The sequence below is a fragment of the Netta rufina genome (assembly GCF_964035555.1).
Source record: "Netta rufina genome assembly, chromosome: 7".
In the NCBI taxonomy this organism is placed as follows: domain Eukaryota; kingdom Metazoa; phylum Chordata; class Aves; order Anseriformes; family Anatidae; genus Netta; species Netta rufina.
The window spans coordinates 15,630,365-15,646,807 of record NC_140130.1 but is presented as its reverse complement, the minus strand read 5'-3'; the positions used below and the strand labels follow the sequence as shown (position 1 = coordinate 15,646,807).

Genomic DNA, 16,443 nt, shown 5'->3' with positions numbered 1-16,443 from the left:
GTGCTGCTTCCAGAAAGTTACTGCATTATGTGAATGGCCCATATGGAGGCACTCCACTGGAGTATTGTACAGTTGGCTGAGAAATAGCAGTGTAAAAATGTTTTTATACATGAGCTAGTAATAATGGTAGTAAACCTAAATCTTATGTGTAACCCTCCTGTGCTCTTATTTAATTTTCACTGTGTACTTATTTTATTCTTCAAACTGGAGTTGTTAACAAATCCATTAATCCCTTCTTTGATATTTTTACAACTGGGAGCTTATTTGAGGACTGACACTTGCTAATCTTAGCTGTTTGTTCGCTATGAAATGAACTTAAATTAGAGAATGCACTTTATATGCATGATAAATGCAAGATGGATAGAGAGTGTATGCAATGGTGTCAGCTACAAAAGCAAACATGATAAATGTTAAGGCAGTTTTGAGCCGTGGGATAAGCTATTCAGTGCACAAGCGTAGCTGAATCTCTTTGCTATGTTGTTATTCATGGCAGCCAAATAAATGTCAATAATAAAAGAGAATTAAAGATTTTCATTTCCCAGAGGCAGTCCTCTAATACAGCTTGATCTTTCATTTCATTTGTAATTCGTTCTCATGTCAGGATGCAATCATTCGCCTGGCTCTGTGTGTCATGTTAAGTCATTTAATAATGATTAAGAACATAAAAATGTTTGGCCTGTGGGGCAATTCTCAAAAGAGATACCAATTTGTTATTGTTTTCCCCCTTTTTCCTTCCTTTGGTGTGGATCATCTTTTTCCCACCTCTTCACATTAAAATAATAATGAAAGGAGGAAAATGTGTCCCTTAATTTAGTATATGATGATATGATAGAAAGGCATAGAGTACTGTTAACACACTTATTTCAACACTAATTAGGTCTAGTTGTACTTTGAAACCTGCAGTGGAAAGTGCAAAATGTTTCTAAATGATTTTTGGAAGAATTGCTGTATTTAGGAGTAGTTACCTGCATAGAACTCATTCCCTCTTTGTAATGTACAGAAGAAGAGTAGGTTTTAGAAAAAAGCAGTCTGTATAGTTGTTTATCCTGCCTTTCCGAGGAAACAATGTATTGTCAGAGAGTTCGTGCCTAGAACTTCAAGTACTTCAGTACTTGCAAAGTCATGGATTTCAGCTATGGATTTGGACCTTCCACCCAAGTCAATAGTGATAATAAGAACATGGCTCTAGGATGTTTATTAGCTGAAAGATGCTTCTGTCACTATTGACTTGACTCAACCAGAGAGGATCAGTATCCAGACAAAAGACTCTGCTGTTTCGTTCTTCCCTTCCACTGCTGCCATTAACCATCCTTCATCAGCTGTTGGCAGATCACATATTCCAGTGTTCTCAGTTTATGTCCTCTGAAGGAGTGCAGGATGGAGCTGGAGCTTACAAGTGTGAGAGTGAAAGATGCCAAGGTGAATTTGGACCTTTGTGGGTTTTGTACCTTCTCTTCTCCTTCTTTATTTTCCCCATGGAAAGCACTCTGCTGTCTGACAGCAACTGAGCATTGGGAGTAAAAGTGAATGCCTTGGACTGGACTGCTCCCTACAGAGAGACACATGGGCATCCACCTCCCTGTTCTTGCCCAGCCCTGCCTATGCATGGGTACAATGAGAAAGACAACACTGTGGCTGTAAGAGCTTCCTTAAACAGAGGTCTGTTTCCTCAGTCAAAATAAACCCTCTGCTTACTGTCCTAGACAAGGCAGCCATGAGGCTAAGTTGAGAGTGTCTTTGTTGCAAGAGGAGTGTTCCTCTTTGGTGGGCTACGTGTAGGCCGAATGGTAGATCAGGGAACGGAAATAAGGAGGGGATACACTTTGGTTCAGCTCTGGCTGGAAGGAGAGAAAATGAGGTGCATAAAAGGGATTGTTCCAGGTTACTTGTTCATTCGGGAAAGGACACAGAATTATATGTGTTGGTAAATGAGATGTAGAATTTTGTTTTATTTTTGGTGGGACAAAGAAGACCAAATACAGCTGCTCACTACATGTACAGAGGACTGACTGTGGAGACAGTTGTTGATTCTTGAACATCCCAGAGAACAGAAATATCAACAGGTATTTGAGGAGTAGAGCATAGGACAGGAAGGTGCAGATTTTTACCAAAAGAAAAGAAGGAGTGACCAAATAGTTCAAAGAATATATCTCTGATAGACTGAGACAGCTAAAAAGTCTACTTTCTCCAGTGATCTGTCCCAGCTCTACGGCAAGGATGTTTAATCAGTTTGTGAATTGCTGCAGTTTAACCCAACATTGTTTTAATGCCCACCAAAACTAGTGGTGGCTCACCTCAAAGAGACTGTGAACTGTGGCCACTCAGGCACTGATTGACAAGCAACTTAGAGGTCCATGCAGCTGGAGCAGATTATGAAAATGGCAAGAACTGCATCAGCCATTCCAGTCTAAGCCATTCCCATTTGTCAGTCCAAATTCCTAATCTGTCTGAACTATTTGTGTTTTTAGAGGAAAAATTTCTCTCTCTATCATGGGTCTTCCTACTGTCTGTTCATATCTCCTCCATCACAGTACTCCAGCCCCAAGGCTCCTTTCCTCTCCCCTTCCTTCCTGTTCTCTGTCAGTAGGAATAATTGCAAGAAAAAGGCAAGCTCAAATTCAAGCTGAGTGTGATCAGTATGTTTTATAGGGAAGGAAAGGAGTGTTTAGGATTGGCACACGGGAGCTATTGCAGATGAAATGTTGACTAAATTAACTGTCAGCTTCTAATAAGACTCCATGGAGCATGTTATCATTGTCTGAAGTTCTTCTATTCGTGTCATTTGGGTGCATTTTCCTCTGATGTCAAATTTTATCTTTTTACTGTAGAACTTGAAGGCATTGGAGTTTCTTAGTGAGCCTAAGAATTACCACTGACAATTTTTTTTTTTTTTCAGAAATCTGTCCCCATAATGATTGAATTTTGACAAAACTCCTGAAAAAAAGTAACCTGAGAGAGGCACCTGTGATGATACCTTTCAGTACAGAGCATTATGGTTTGGGAAAGACACTAGTAACCCAAAAATAGAATCTATGGACTTGCTTACCTGGGAAAGTTTATTTGAGGAACAGCATTGGTTAAATTCTTGTGTGGATGGTCCTTGGCTGTATTGGGAATTACTTGGCTATCAACACTCAGGTCCCACTAACGCAACCTTGTTCATCATATTCTTCTTCCCAGGTCTGAGATTCTGGATTTAACTTCAGGTTCCCGGCTTGGTGGGATACATTCATTCCATGTTTCAACACTTTTTTCTGTAACCACAAAAAAATACGTATGCAGGGAAAGGGGGGAAGGGTTAATGACCACATCCAATCTCTTGATTTCAGCAGCTGGGGCTTTTAATAAACACACCAAAAATCACAAACTCTGGCAACAACATATATGTCATATCTATATGTGTGCTATAACATTTGTCAGAATTAAATGCTGTGAAAACTATCCTTTTTACAGAGTTGCTCATAACATTTTTAAACAAATTACTTTTAGTCAGATACATTTTATGACTGGTCTTGGCCCAAAGGGAAATCTTTGGAAAGTCTGAGCAAAATCAGTTCAGCAATGGAAAAACATACTTTTATATTGAAATATTTGCATAATTCAAAAACAGCTGAAGCTACAAACTTTAAACTTGGCTTGTTTTATAGCTTTAATAGTGGAAAGAAAAACAGTCCAAATTTAAAGAAAATCACTTCAGCATTTTTCAAGTTATGAATGATGAAATCTGGCATGTTCAGGCGTGAACACAGAATTTTCCATTCTTTTTTCCCCAAATATTTTCAAGACCACCTTTGTTAAGGGCACGTTTGTAATAAGCTCACTTGTTAGAATATGCAGTAAAGAAATGAAATTGTTAAGGATTCAAGCATTAAAACCTACCTAAAACAAGTTAGGGTTTTACTGAGTTAATGACACCACTTACATCTTCTTCAATTTGTGGGATGTGTGACTTAAGAATGTTTCAGGAAATGTATTAGCTTTGCAGTGATGTGGTAGAAAGAGAAAGGTACCCCTTAAAAATCTCTTAGTGTACCTCACACGTAGTACATACTGAAATTTCTGAATTTCTATTTGCTATTATTACTTGACAATTAATCTGTTTGATAAATTAGACAGCCTGTGCAATATGGCCAAATTAATACGTGGCTATAAAACTTGTAACATTAACAAATTTTAGAGCTCACTACAAAGCTTTTGATGTTGGAGTGATACTAGGCATTGGCCTTCCCCTGTTATCTGAAACAGGATATCAAGCTAAATGGATGTTGGTTTAATCCAGTACAACCAGTCTCAAGGTAATATGTGCACATATTTTCATAAATTAAAAGTTTATATGGGTTTGGATAAAACCAAAACTTGATCTAAATGAAAATAGCAACAGAAGTATGGAGGAGAGTGTCTTTTTATGAATGATGAAACTTCTTGTACTCTGTAAGGGTATGTTAGATCTTGAAGGAGGACTTTTAAACCATTTTGTTTAGAAGAGCTGACAAAATTTTGGAAGCTAGAGTTTTTAAGTGCCATTCTTAAATCCTGATGGTGTGATGCTCCATGCGTTTTTGGGGAATAAAAACAAGCATATAATATAGTCTAAACAGAGGTCAGTGGGTTTTCTTTGTCAGGTTGTGCTGCAATCATAGACCAGCATGTTACCTTGTAAGCTTATCTATAAAACACAGAAGTATTTATTACTAATGACACTGCTGACATGTTATGGTGGGCCTGTTTGCAGTTCCTCTTTCTGTAAATTACTGGGTATAGTATGTTGTCCTCTAAGCAAGAAAAAGTGTGGTTTTTTCCTTAGTTCTCATAGCTTTCATGCTCAGCCTTCCAGACAGGAAAAATCCTGACGTGCTCTTTTTATCAGACAGCCTTCCTACATGTTTACACAAACAAAAGTCATGTCTTGGGCCTGCAGCTGGGTTATATTACAATGCGTGCTCTTTTTCACAGGATTACACACTGTCACTATTCCCTGTCCTGTGATATTCACAAATGTAAAGAAAATTTTAAATACCAAAAATGGATTTAGGAAAAATGGAAATTTTTGTCTGCTAATGGCAGAACAAATGAGCCAGAAAGCCCAGTAGAATTATTTTTAGTTTAGTTGTGACTTAGGAAACCACAAAACCTAAATTAATAATGAATGTTTGTTGATAGGGATTAATGAATAGCAAAGCTGGTAATACCTTTTGTAACTGAGACCATTCATGATTTCATGCTGTGTGGGAGAGGTCTGAGGATTTTATTAGACAGCTGAAACACATTATTAAAATCAAAGTTCCTGGATACCAGTATCTCAACTGGACTTGTGTATCAACAATTACATCTCAAAGAATGCATATACCTATGTATCTATATATGTAAATATATATATGTATGTAAGCAACGTGTAAGTGTGCGTGTTTCAGTAATTTCTCATGGATTTAAAGAATAAAATATCTTGACTAGTCTAACCTAGTAACACAACAGTTTAGCCCAGCAATTGAGAAGAAATTTAATCACTAGTAATAAGGAATTTTGAAGGCAAAACTATACTTTTCATTAAGCATAGCCTGAATCTCAGGTGCCATAATGAATTTGCATTCTGGCATTCCACGGAAAAACTACTACTTTAAGCTGTGAAAAGCATGTGTTTGTTGAAGGGCAATGAACATGGGCCCCCATTCTATTCGTTAGGACTTGGCAGTATTTCCTCTTACACAGAAGAATTTCTGTATTTGTTTCTCAAATACAAATACATAGATCTAGGAAGTCAATTTTTGTACCATAAGTCTAAAAGGAATTCTTGGAGGCACGACTGTTAATACACAACTCCAGTGGTTGTGTAACAGAAATTAAGTGATATTGGCCTTATAGAATGGAAAAGGGGGAGCAGGACTTGGTTGGACCTAAGGTCTACCTAAAATAGTATCTGCAACAACGTATAGTAGTAGGTGCTTGTAAAAACTGAAAAAAATCTGTAGTGATACTTCCATGTTACGCTCTCCTAGCTTCCAGCAATCCGTAGTTTGTGACTTTCTGAATCATACAATGAGTGTCAAAGACTGAGTTGTGAAGAAGTACCTCCTGCTATTTGTTTGAATTCAGCCACTTAAGAATGTCACTGGCTATCTCCTGCGTCTTGTGTTGCAGTGGTCAGCCGTAGGAGACAAGGAAAAAGGAGACTATAGTATTTGTGAACTATAATGGATTAAATTATTGTGGAGCTCCACTCCAAGTCATATTGTGTTTTGAACTTGCATCTGGCAACTACAGAGACTGTGGTTCCCAAGGTGGAAATTTGCGTCAGGATCAGCTGGTGACATTGTACAATTGTCTGCAAAGCAAACAGCAGAGAAAGAGGGATAGAGACATAAGTATATTATCAAAAGGGAAATGATCTTTTTGACATCTTGTGTTTTGAAAACCAAGTTTTATCATAGAATTATATTAAAAGAATGGTGAGACAGCAAAATCAATCATTCAGTACTTAGGAAGCACTGGAACTAATGACAGCCTTCCAAACTGAGTTTGTGCCTCTCAGTGGATGTGTAATTCATGCAACTTTGTTGAGGTTATGGCCCTGTTTTCTGAAAATGACACCTACCTCTCTGTCTGTACACCAAACATGAAATTCTGGTGACTTCTAGCTTTTCAGCTACTATTACTGCAGCTACAATGATAAGAAAATCCAAAACTGTGGTATCTTATATCAAATAATTATGCTATAAACTTTTCATTAAGTTTTTGCTTTGTTTCAAGTTCAGCGTTTTCCTTTTCTGTACACACATTCTGTGCTGCTGAAATATTCAGCATGTTGTATGCTCTCCATTCCTCCTTTAAAACACATGGTTTAATGAACTGAAATCTGAAACCCATGGTTTAAAGGGTTGCAGTGCGTAGGCTTCTCCCCTCCCGACACTTGGGTTCAAATCATACTAATAGGGTAGCTAATTTATGAAAACAGTCAGATAGTAAATTTTTGCAATTCTTTCAACTACCAATAGTTTTTAAGAAATAGATTTTCTCTTTGCGCTGATTTGGTATGATTATTTTTTTCATTGTAAGAAATTAAATGTATGCCTTGTTCAGCAGGTTTCATGATAGATCAATAATTTGTTGGCTTAACTTTTTTTTTTTTCCTGTGGAGATGTGGGAAGATCAATGTCTGTAGTGCCCTAGGTCATGATCAATACTTTTAATAAAACTACCTTTTTTCTCTTCCTTTTTCTTTCTTTCTTTATTTTTTTTTTACCTTTGTACAGTTTTGCTTTTATTAATGAGCTTTTGCTTTAGTTTCAGACCATTAATGGTTTTCAGATAATGTCATACTGCCCAAGGTCAAGGCCAGTCTGAACTTATAACTCTACTTATCAGTGATTAAATCTATTGGATGGGCTTAGATGTGTTAGAAGACATAAGAGTTGGAAGCACTGCTTTGTAGAGACTCAAAGTTAAAAGAAAACAAAAACTCAACCTTTTGGGAGGATGACACATTGAGGCTTTTTTTCATTTCCCTTTTAAACAAATAACAATTGTCTTATTTATGGATCTTATATTGGCCTTAACATCACAAGTAACTACTGTGGCCTTGACTGCTTCTCAGTTAAAGTTATTAAACACTCCATATTGAGTTTTATAACATTATATTGCTCATTTTGGAAGATGAGTTTGAAATAAGATAACATATCTTTTGTTCATTGCTGAAATTCCGGATGGGAAGCTAGTAACTTATCAAAGTATGTGTTATCAGCTGGATTTGTTGAAGAGAATATGATATTATTGTCTCTGGGGCTCAGCCCAGTTGCTTTTGAAATCAATGGAAAGATCTCATTAACTTCATTGGATATTGATTATAGCCATGGAGAACTTAAAACACTCATGAATATGAATGGTTTATATGAATCCATGTGTCTTTTTGTGTGCAGTACCTTGTCTGCAACCTCTTGATTCAATTTTTGAAGTCTACCTAGAGGTTATACAAAAAAAGAACTGTATGTATGCTGAGAGATTTGATAACATGTTTTACCTTAAGGTATCTTCTTTGCTGTCTGTTACAAATGAGGTGCATAAAACACTGGACCCTTTGACCACTGGCAGCTAGGCAAAATATCTTCTGCAGAAAATCTTTTTTTTCCATTATTTTGGCAGTTTTAGCCTTTTTTTTATTATTATTAAGCAGTAGTTCACTTCACAGCAAATCATCAGAGAGGAGTTTGAACAGCAGAATCTCCACTCAGAAGGTGCCCTACAGACTCTGATAGCCTATCATCTTTAATTTAGAGATTTTATTTCCCATCTTGTGATTATAGTTGAATGAACATTGTAGAAAAGTTGAAATTGTAGCTATCCATGTCATGCTTTTGCCATAAATGATGGAACTTAGGTTTTCAGGACTCTAATCTTCACCAGCTCAAATAGTCACTATAAAATAATTGCACAGAATGGAAAGAGCGTAAAATGTGGTTATGTATGGTGACCCTGGAAGAAAATTAACTGCTGGAACTGACCCTTCGATTAGAAGTTTCTCTGCTGTAGCATCCAGTCTCAGGTAAAAGAAGTTGTGGTAAATAGGTGGCTGAATGAAATACAAATTCTTATCTCCAGGAGAGAGAGAGCAGAGATGCTGGCTAGTGGAAAAAGTGGACAAGAGGGTTGGGGTGTGAGTTAGAATGGGTCCTGCTTTGGGGATTTAGTATGCATTTTGTGTAAGGCAACAAAACATTCAGAGCTGACACTGGAGGTGGGGTGAGGGAGAGGAGTACATTGGAGTTCTCCAAAATGGTTACCTGTCTGAAAGCGGATTTGTCAGGTTTTATCATCAGTTTGACTCGGTTATTTCCACAGTAGGTTTTACAGGTAAAGCAAAGTGGGAAAGATTCAAATGCCATATCTGAAAAATAAGCTGTGCACCTTACTCATATACCAGTGACCTGACGTTCACACACCTGCGAATAATACAGGTTAGGAAGTAGCAGTTTAGATATAAATCCACAAATACCACAAAAATAAACTTTATGTATTTGATCCTATTTGAATCAAAGTAGGCTCCAGCTTACTTTTGCCAGAGCTATTTTCTTTGTTATGAATAAAAAAGTCAGTAAAATAAGCAGAACTGACTTAAAGTATGTAAAGACAGCAGATTTAGTAAATACAGCAAACTCAAATTATTTGTACATTGTCAGGCTTTGGCTACACCCACATAATAACGTTTGTTTAAAAAGAGTACAGACAGTCTTCAGAAACCAGATTTAAAGTTTGGAAGGTGACTTCCACTGATTTTGTTTGCTGTACTCTGCTACCCTGTGCCCCCCCCTTCCTTTGTAATCCACCCTGATTCTACTCCCTGCCACAGTGATTAGCAGTCAAAACTAAATCAGAGAGGAGTCGGTGGAACCAAATATTTATACCGCTTGTAATCTGACACTGTGATATTGTACTGTGAACCTGAAAAGATGCCAGGCCATGCATTGTGGCTAATAGCAATTGATCACGAATAAAACTGCAGAACTCTACTCCAAATTGTTGGCTTTCTAAATTTGATAATAAGTACATTTCCTGATAGAATATAAAAGTGCAATAAACTATGCATGCCCTCTCTTTCCTCCCCACCTGTCCAATTGCAGAATGCTGTTTGTACAGTATATTGTTGCTGCTGACATCTGAGTAAAAATTTTAGGAGCAGTTGGCTATCAAATGATGGCAAATTTAAAGGTTATGCAAATTGTGCCAGTACAGCCCAGCTTGTTTCAGACCTCTTTTCTCTATTATCATATCAATTGAGTCAGCTCATAGTAGACAAAGCAAGGTTATGGGAACCACCTAGAGCATCATGCACCATTAAACATCAATGCAGCATACATGAACATCTGCAACAACGATCTTATTAACAGAGGGTATAACGGAAGGCAATAAACAGCTTTCTTAGTCACTTAATTGTAAAAAATTTAATAACCTAATACTTGCATTATTTATCAACAGCAAGTTGGTCAAAAATATTATGCAGTTGTGGTGGATTAGATTGCACTACCTATTGCACATTGTAAATTACCACAGAAATATGAAAATCCATTTGTGAGCAGTTAAATGCTGTATTTAGTATAGTGCTAATGCAATTTTCTTTTAATCTCTGGCACATCATGGGGTATAAGTATGTGTCTTTTGGAGTGATATTTTTATATTTGGCTAAAACCAAATATAAAAAAATAAAGACTGTTTATGGATTTCCTGCTTAAAAAAAATCAAGATCATTTTGAAAGGTAGAACACAAAAACTATAAATTAGTCTTTTTATCTGCAATCAAAACAGATGCTTAGATAAACAAAGCAAAGCATGTTAGATTTTCATACTGCAAATGTATGGTGTGTCAGCTTCTGGGCAGTCACCAGTCTGATCTAGAAGATGAGAGCATGTGAAGCTGTGATATTTGATTCCCAATGCCTCCTCCGAGACCCATTTTTGGTTACCAGAAAACTGGGGGCCTGAGATGAGAGCTGTGGGAGGAAAGCACCACTCTTCCAGCTTAGCCTGCATGTGCAAAACGTACAGACATTTAATTATCTAAGAAATGATCTGTAGCTAATTTAGAGCAAAAATAAGCTCCTTCATTTTGGGCCAAATTCTGGTTCTAGACTTGCATAATACTGAAAGAGTTCCATTAACAACAGTGGAGTTGCTGTTTTTAACTGGTGTTTTTAAGAGCAGAATGTTTCCCCACTGAGATTAGAACAAATCTCAGCCTACACTGCAGTGACATCTTCTAATAGATCTAAAACCTGCAAAAGCCTGAGAAAATCCATCTAGTAAGCAAGTTTCATTCTTCAAAAATAAATAAATAGCCTAGGGAGATCTTAATTAAAGGCAATAGAGAATTTACAAATACAGCATGAGAAGAAAAAAAAAATTAAATTCTAGATCAGAGCTCAGAGTTAAAAGGATGAAAAATACAAATTTCTACATCTGCCTTGAAAGGCAATTTAAATTTCTAAAATTCCTGTGGCATATCTACCTCAACAATGCCCAGATAGCATCCAGTTAATTAAAAAAAGGAGAAATATATTTATACATTAACTTATTTTTAATAATGTTTGTAAGGAAGTCTCTCTTTCATTTTGATGGACTGATTGTATTTATGAAACTAAACATAAATTTTCCCAGAAGAAAAAGCTCCTTCAAAACTGCTCTGTAGTGACCTAATGCTCACTCCTTCTCTTTTCAGTCTTACTGATGCTCAAGTAAAATAGAAATGCCTTGGGCCCATTTCTGCCTCCACTGACGACCCATGCTTCTCAGATTATCATGTAGCATAAACAAAGCTGTCATGTAACATGGCATTTATTTAAATGATGTGATTTCTGTGTTCACCACTGTGAAGCTGAGGTATAGCTAAGAAAGCTTGCAAGTTTTGACAGGTGTGTTTGCCCTGTTAGGGCAATATGCTTAATGTATAAAAAATGTGAGGCATAATACAGGGGTTGTCCTGCTCAAAATCAAATTGTAATGCGTTTTTCTACAGCTTGTTTTAGCCAACGTCCTGATAAGCTTCTTGACCAGATTATAGATCAGTATTTGTGAAAATTCTCCCATAGGACAGTGTTTTGATGGTCCAGCTGTGCAGTGATTTCGGGTATGTCTGTAGAACGGCATGAAATGGAGTACAAACATATGTGCTTTCTCGCTAGCACGTGGGTCAGTGCAAGCAGAAAGTGAAGTACGTGGTCTGCTTTCTTAGCTGAAAGATACTTCATGTTTGCACAGCCCGTACAGCCAGGTTTCAGAAGGTTGAAGGATGTGTGTGAGCTAAAACATGGGTCAGCGTAACTTGGGCATACATATGTGATGTATTCAACAGAACTTGGGCATACATATGCGATGTATTCTGTGCATTAGACATTGAATATTGAAATTCCATCTGTCGTCATTTGCACTTGTTTTCACTACCTGAGCTATCTACTTGTGGATGGAAATAGAGATTTGTTTATATCTTCCATTCCCAAATGTAGCTTAAAGAGTAATATTTCTTGAGAGGGTTTATTTGTTTGTTTGTTTGTTTTGTTTGTTTTAATTTTAATGATGAAGTAGGATGTACACCAATCAAGCCAAATCATGTTGGATTTGCAGGGTGGGAGCAGAGGTCAATGTTTGTTGGTATCCAATCTGTTTTTGTGCCACGCTGTACTTTCACTGGGGTGGCTAGACTCATTGTGCTGGAGCTATACCAATGTGCAGCCATCATTACGCCCAGGGCACCTGTTCTCGTTGGAGGCTAGGGTCACACTATTCATGGATTTAGGTTGTTGTAACCCATCTCCTTCTTCAGGACTGATTTTGATCTGAGCTTTTCCTTGTAATTTCATAGTGTTCAATCAGTGAAACAGTTACGGAAGTTCTGAGTTTTCCTTATTTTGGATGTCTATGAGTTGATACTCTATGCCTTTCCTGAGTCTTCAACCCCTTTCCTGTTGCAGAGATCACAGGAAAATGATGCAGTTCTGAGCGTTGCCTTATGTCTTCAGCAGCCGCGCTGAGTTAGAGAGTGCATTTTCTGGCAGTTCAGTGGGCGCAGTTTCAGCTCCCTCTGAAATCTGTGCCTAGCGGGCAAATGGCAATACTCGTGTGTGCTCGGAAAGGCTTCCTCAACAGAGTTCATTGCCATTCTAAACTTTAAACATTGTGACACATGCCAGAAAAATTCATCGGCTTGTTCTTTAGGGCAGTTTTTCCATATATGTATGTATGCATTTCGTTATTTAATATTAGCACCAATCTGAAGCAAAACTGTAGTGTTTTCTGTTGACCTCCACTCATTCCCCCATCTTTTACATGCAGTCATAGGGTTTTGTTTAATTGTGCAAACAAAGAATTGTTCAATATGAGAACTGAAACAGAACTTCAACTCATGGCATTGGCAGTGATGGTACAGGCAATACCAAAAGCTAAGTGGATCCCATTACCTATATAAAGTAAACAAAACACATTCAGGCCTATAAAAGCTATTCATGAGTGTTGGTTGACACAGTTACTTTTTGTACAGTTATAACTAGGTACAGAGTTCTGGGTCTGATCTCATGCAGGTATAAATAATAATAGTTCCACAGAATAATAGAATAGTTTGGATCGGAAGGGACCTTAAAGATCATTGTTTCCAAGGAGCGGCGCTGAAATGACAGGAGTGCAGACCCTATCACACATAGGTTCAGGGGCTATATGCTGAGTGCAAGAATACTGTTCAATTTTACATCATTGCTAATAGCTGATGTGTATGAGTTCCTCTGGAGAAACCTTCTTTCCCCTATTAACTCCAATCCTATGAATCACACGTAAATGCTGTGAATATGACTTCTGAATAAAAATACGCTTGACTAAATGGGGCAATACATGTGTCTGGGCAGAGCAACAAAGGGAAGACAAGTCTCACTGAGCATCTTTGGATTAACTTTTACCTCCTTAGTGAGAGAGAAAGTGGGGTCTGCATACTGTCATTCACGCTATAGATGCCTATAGGATCATGAGTAGAGCAGTAGAAAATACAAAATCTTTGGCATATTCCTTCTCTGTTTGCACTGCAAATGCATTGCCTCTGAGGGACAGTTCTTTGCATCCTGGCTCCCATAGCTATATGTACTTACTTACTTTTGCCTAGCAAGCTGCAAGAATTGTAGCCTAATTGCTCTATTTTGGCATTTTATTATGGAAATAAATTTGTATTTATATTGATTTTATCATACCATATACATATAAATGCTTTATAAATGATAATTACTCTATGACTTGTTTTGAGTAACGTTGTTCATAATAGCAGAAAAGGCCTAACTTCTTCACTATTCCTTGTTATAAAGTTTTCTTGGCTACATACTGAATTTATTTGAATACAGCATCATTCATAGTGTATTATTAGAATATTTGATTAGAAAGATCTGAAAGCATGAGGCTGACGTACATTTTTCTTGGTATAGTATTTAACTCCATTGACTTGCACAAACAAATTCCTTATTTTTCTGACAAGCCCTTCACAGCTACAGCACCAGGCAGAACAATGCACAGAAATAGATGGAGGAGAGGGAGATGCTGGCATGCAAAACAAGGCAAACTTACCCGGCACACAGAAAGTGCCAGGGGGCCTGTAGTGCTCACGCAGTACAGCTATCTGAAAGTCCCAGCCTGAAAATGCAGGATCTCATTCTGTTTGCCTGGAAGTGACAGGTTGAATCAACACGGCCAGGTTTGAAACACATCACTGCTGGACATTGTAAGGATTTCTAGGTAGGGGTCCAGTGCCCAGCACCCTAGCCCATGTTGACTTACATGTACCACGGTGGACAGAGCTGTGCTGATAGTCATGGGAGAATTACAGTGTCTATTTGATTTACATATCAAGTGTGGTATCTCTATGTGAAATAAAGCAACAGCAGTTGTAGTTTCTACTGTAGAAAAAGAAACAGGAGAAAATATTATGCTGCTAATTTTAAAAGATGCATTTAATGTACTGAAGAAGGTGCAGAGGCTTAGAGCCTGTGGGCTTCTGGTTTTACCTTCTGGAGCGAGGTAAGAGCTCAGAATCGGCCAGACTGACATGGGTTTGTTCCAAATTCTTTTCTCATTACTTCTTACCTTATAGCTGTCCAGAGACATTTATAGGTTTTGAGCTTAGGTTTCTATGTTCTGTTAAGTTCTTCCTGTCCTTTTTTTTTTTTTTTTTTTTCCTTTTTATCTGTTTTTGGCCCCTGATCTAAAGAAAATGAGAGAGGATGGGGGTGGAAAGGAGATGGGACAGCATTCTGTTTCACAGTTGTTCCTTTTCTTTTTTACAAGTTAAAGCTTACAAAAGAAACATGAATGTGTCTCCATCTTGTAAGCATCTGTACTCCTACTATCAGCCCTTGGATCAAAAGCTTATTTGAGGAAATAGCTAGACATTTTTGTATATATTTTAGGACTCCCTTCTTACTTTTATTTTAATACAAAATTATGGACACTCTAACATGTTGCCCATAAGAGTTCTGTTACAGGTAATTAAATGTAAGTTTACACATTTAATCTACTTTTAAGAGCAAGAGAGACTGGTAAATGACCCAGTTAAGGAAAGTACTCAGCCTAATTGGATGTAATGATTGCTTGCTGGTGTTTATTACTGTACTAAGAGTAGACGTGTAGTCTGTGATTCTAATTTGGTTTAAAGGCAGACCTGTAGTATTTGCAGTTATCATCAGAATCCAATTGTTTCAGTTAACATCGTGAAAAAGGTTTGTGTTCAGCTGGGAGGTTAAATGTACCAGGATGGTGGGAGCACTGCTTTTCGGTTAGTGATGTTCCCCAATTATCATCTCTCCAGACTGTTTTTACCTACGAAAATGTCTTAAGCCAGATATGCTAGTGCATATTTTTGCCTGAGGAAAACAAAGATAGATTTCACATCTTTACGTAAATAATGCAGCAAATTAGCAATAACTAAATTTACCAGTGAGATGATTCCTTCTGATTTATCAGTGAATATTTTCTTCAGCCTATGAATTTAGTACATCAACTTTTGATTATTTCCAAATCATTCTAAAGCAGCTGAGCTCCTCAGCAGTGTAAAGTCAGTGAGGGAGCTGAATCAAAGTCACAAGATTTAAGATTTCATTAATGCTTGTTACTAAAACTTCCCTAATTATACACACCCTTTTGCAATTTACACTTCCCATTCTGGGCTTTCAGCAAACGATACCAAATTGGAATGTGTTGTATCTGAGTGTGTTTACCAGAGAAGATATTTGTTGCTTAAAAATAGAACATTGGATTTTATGCCCAGAGGAGCAGCACTTGGATTTCAAAACACTTATGTAATTACTCTTTATTTCATAAGCTCTCAGAATGATAAATGAAATCAGAACTGACTTAGAGATGCAAGGCCACTGATGACCAATGCACTTAGCCAAGGTGTCTTTATGTTTACCGTGATGGATTTGAGCGTTTTACAAAATAATAGATCACATACAGAAATGAAGTTAAAGTAACATTAAAGTCGCAAAAGCAAGGATATTCAGAATGGAGACTTGTGCTTCATCTTAATTCACCCTGTTGTGCCTAGTTGTTACAAGACACGGATCAGTGAAAGATGCTAGCTATTTTTATCCTATTACACAGACATTGCAAGGTAAATTAATGGCAGCCTTAATTCTAAGTGACTTCATTTATTGTGAAGCAAAGAAAAAAACTCAGTATTTGTTCTATCTTTCCATATGTTAACTATTGTTAGCTTACAGTAGACTCAACTATGCTAGTAGAAGTTCTCATAAGGTTAAAGAAAGATAATTTACTATCTTGGATGTGTGCAATATGTGCAGGTGGTAATACCTTTATCATGTATTATGTGCTCCAAAGCCATGTCAGCTGCTTCTGAAACTTCAGTATTTCAAAATATAAGATTATTACCTCTCTTGAAATAGGTAATGTTATAGAAAAAGGGAGATGGAATGTGTG

General features: G+C 37.3%; 1 protein-coding gene across 1 annotated transcript in view; it reads left to right on the top strand.

Annotated features, from left to right (window-relative positions):
* ADK (adenosine kinase) overlaps positions 1-16,443 on the top strand; it is a 278,606-nt gene that overhangs the window by 238,577 nt on the left and 23,586 nt on the right. The gene's annotated exons all lie outside the window — the stretch shown is intronic.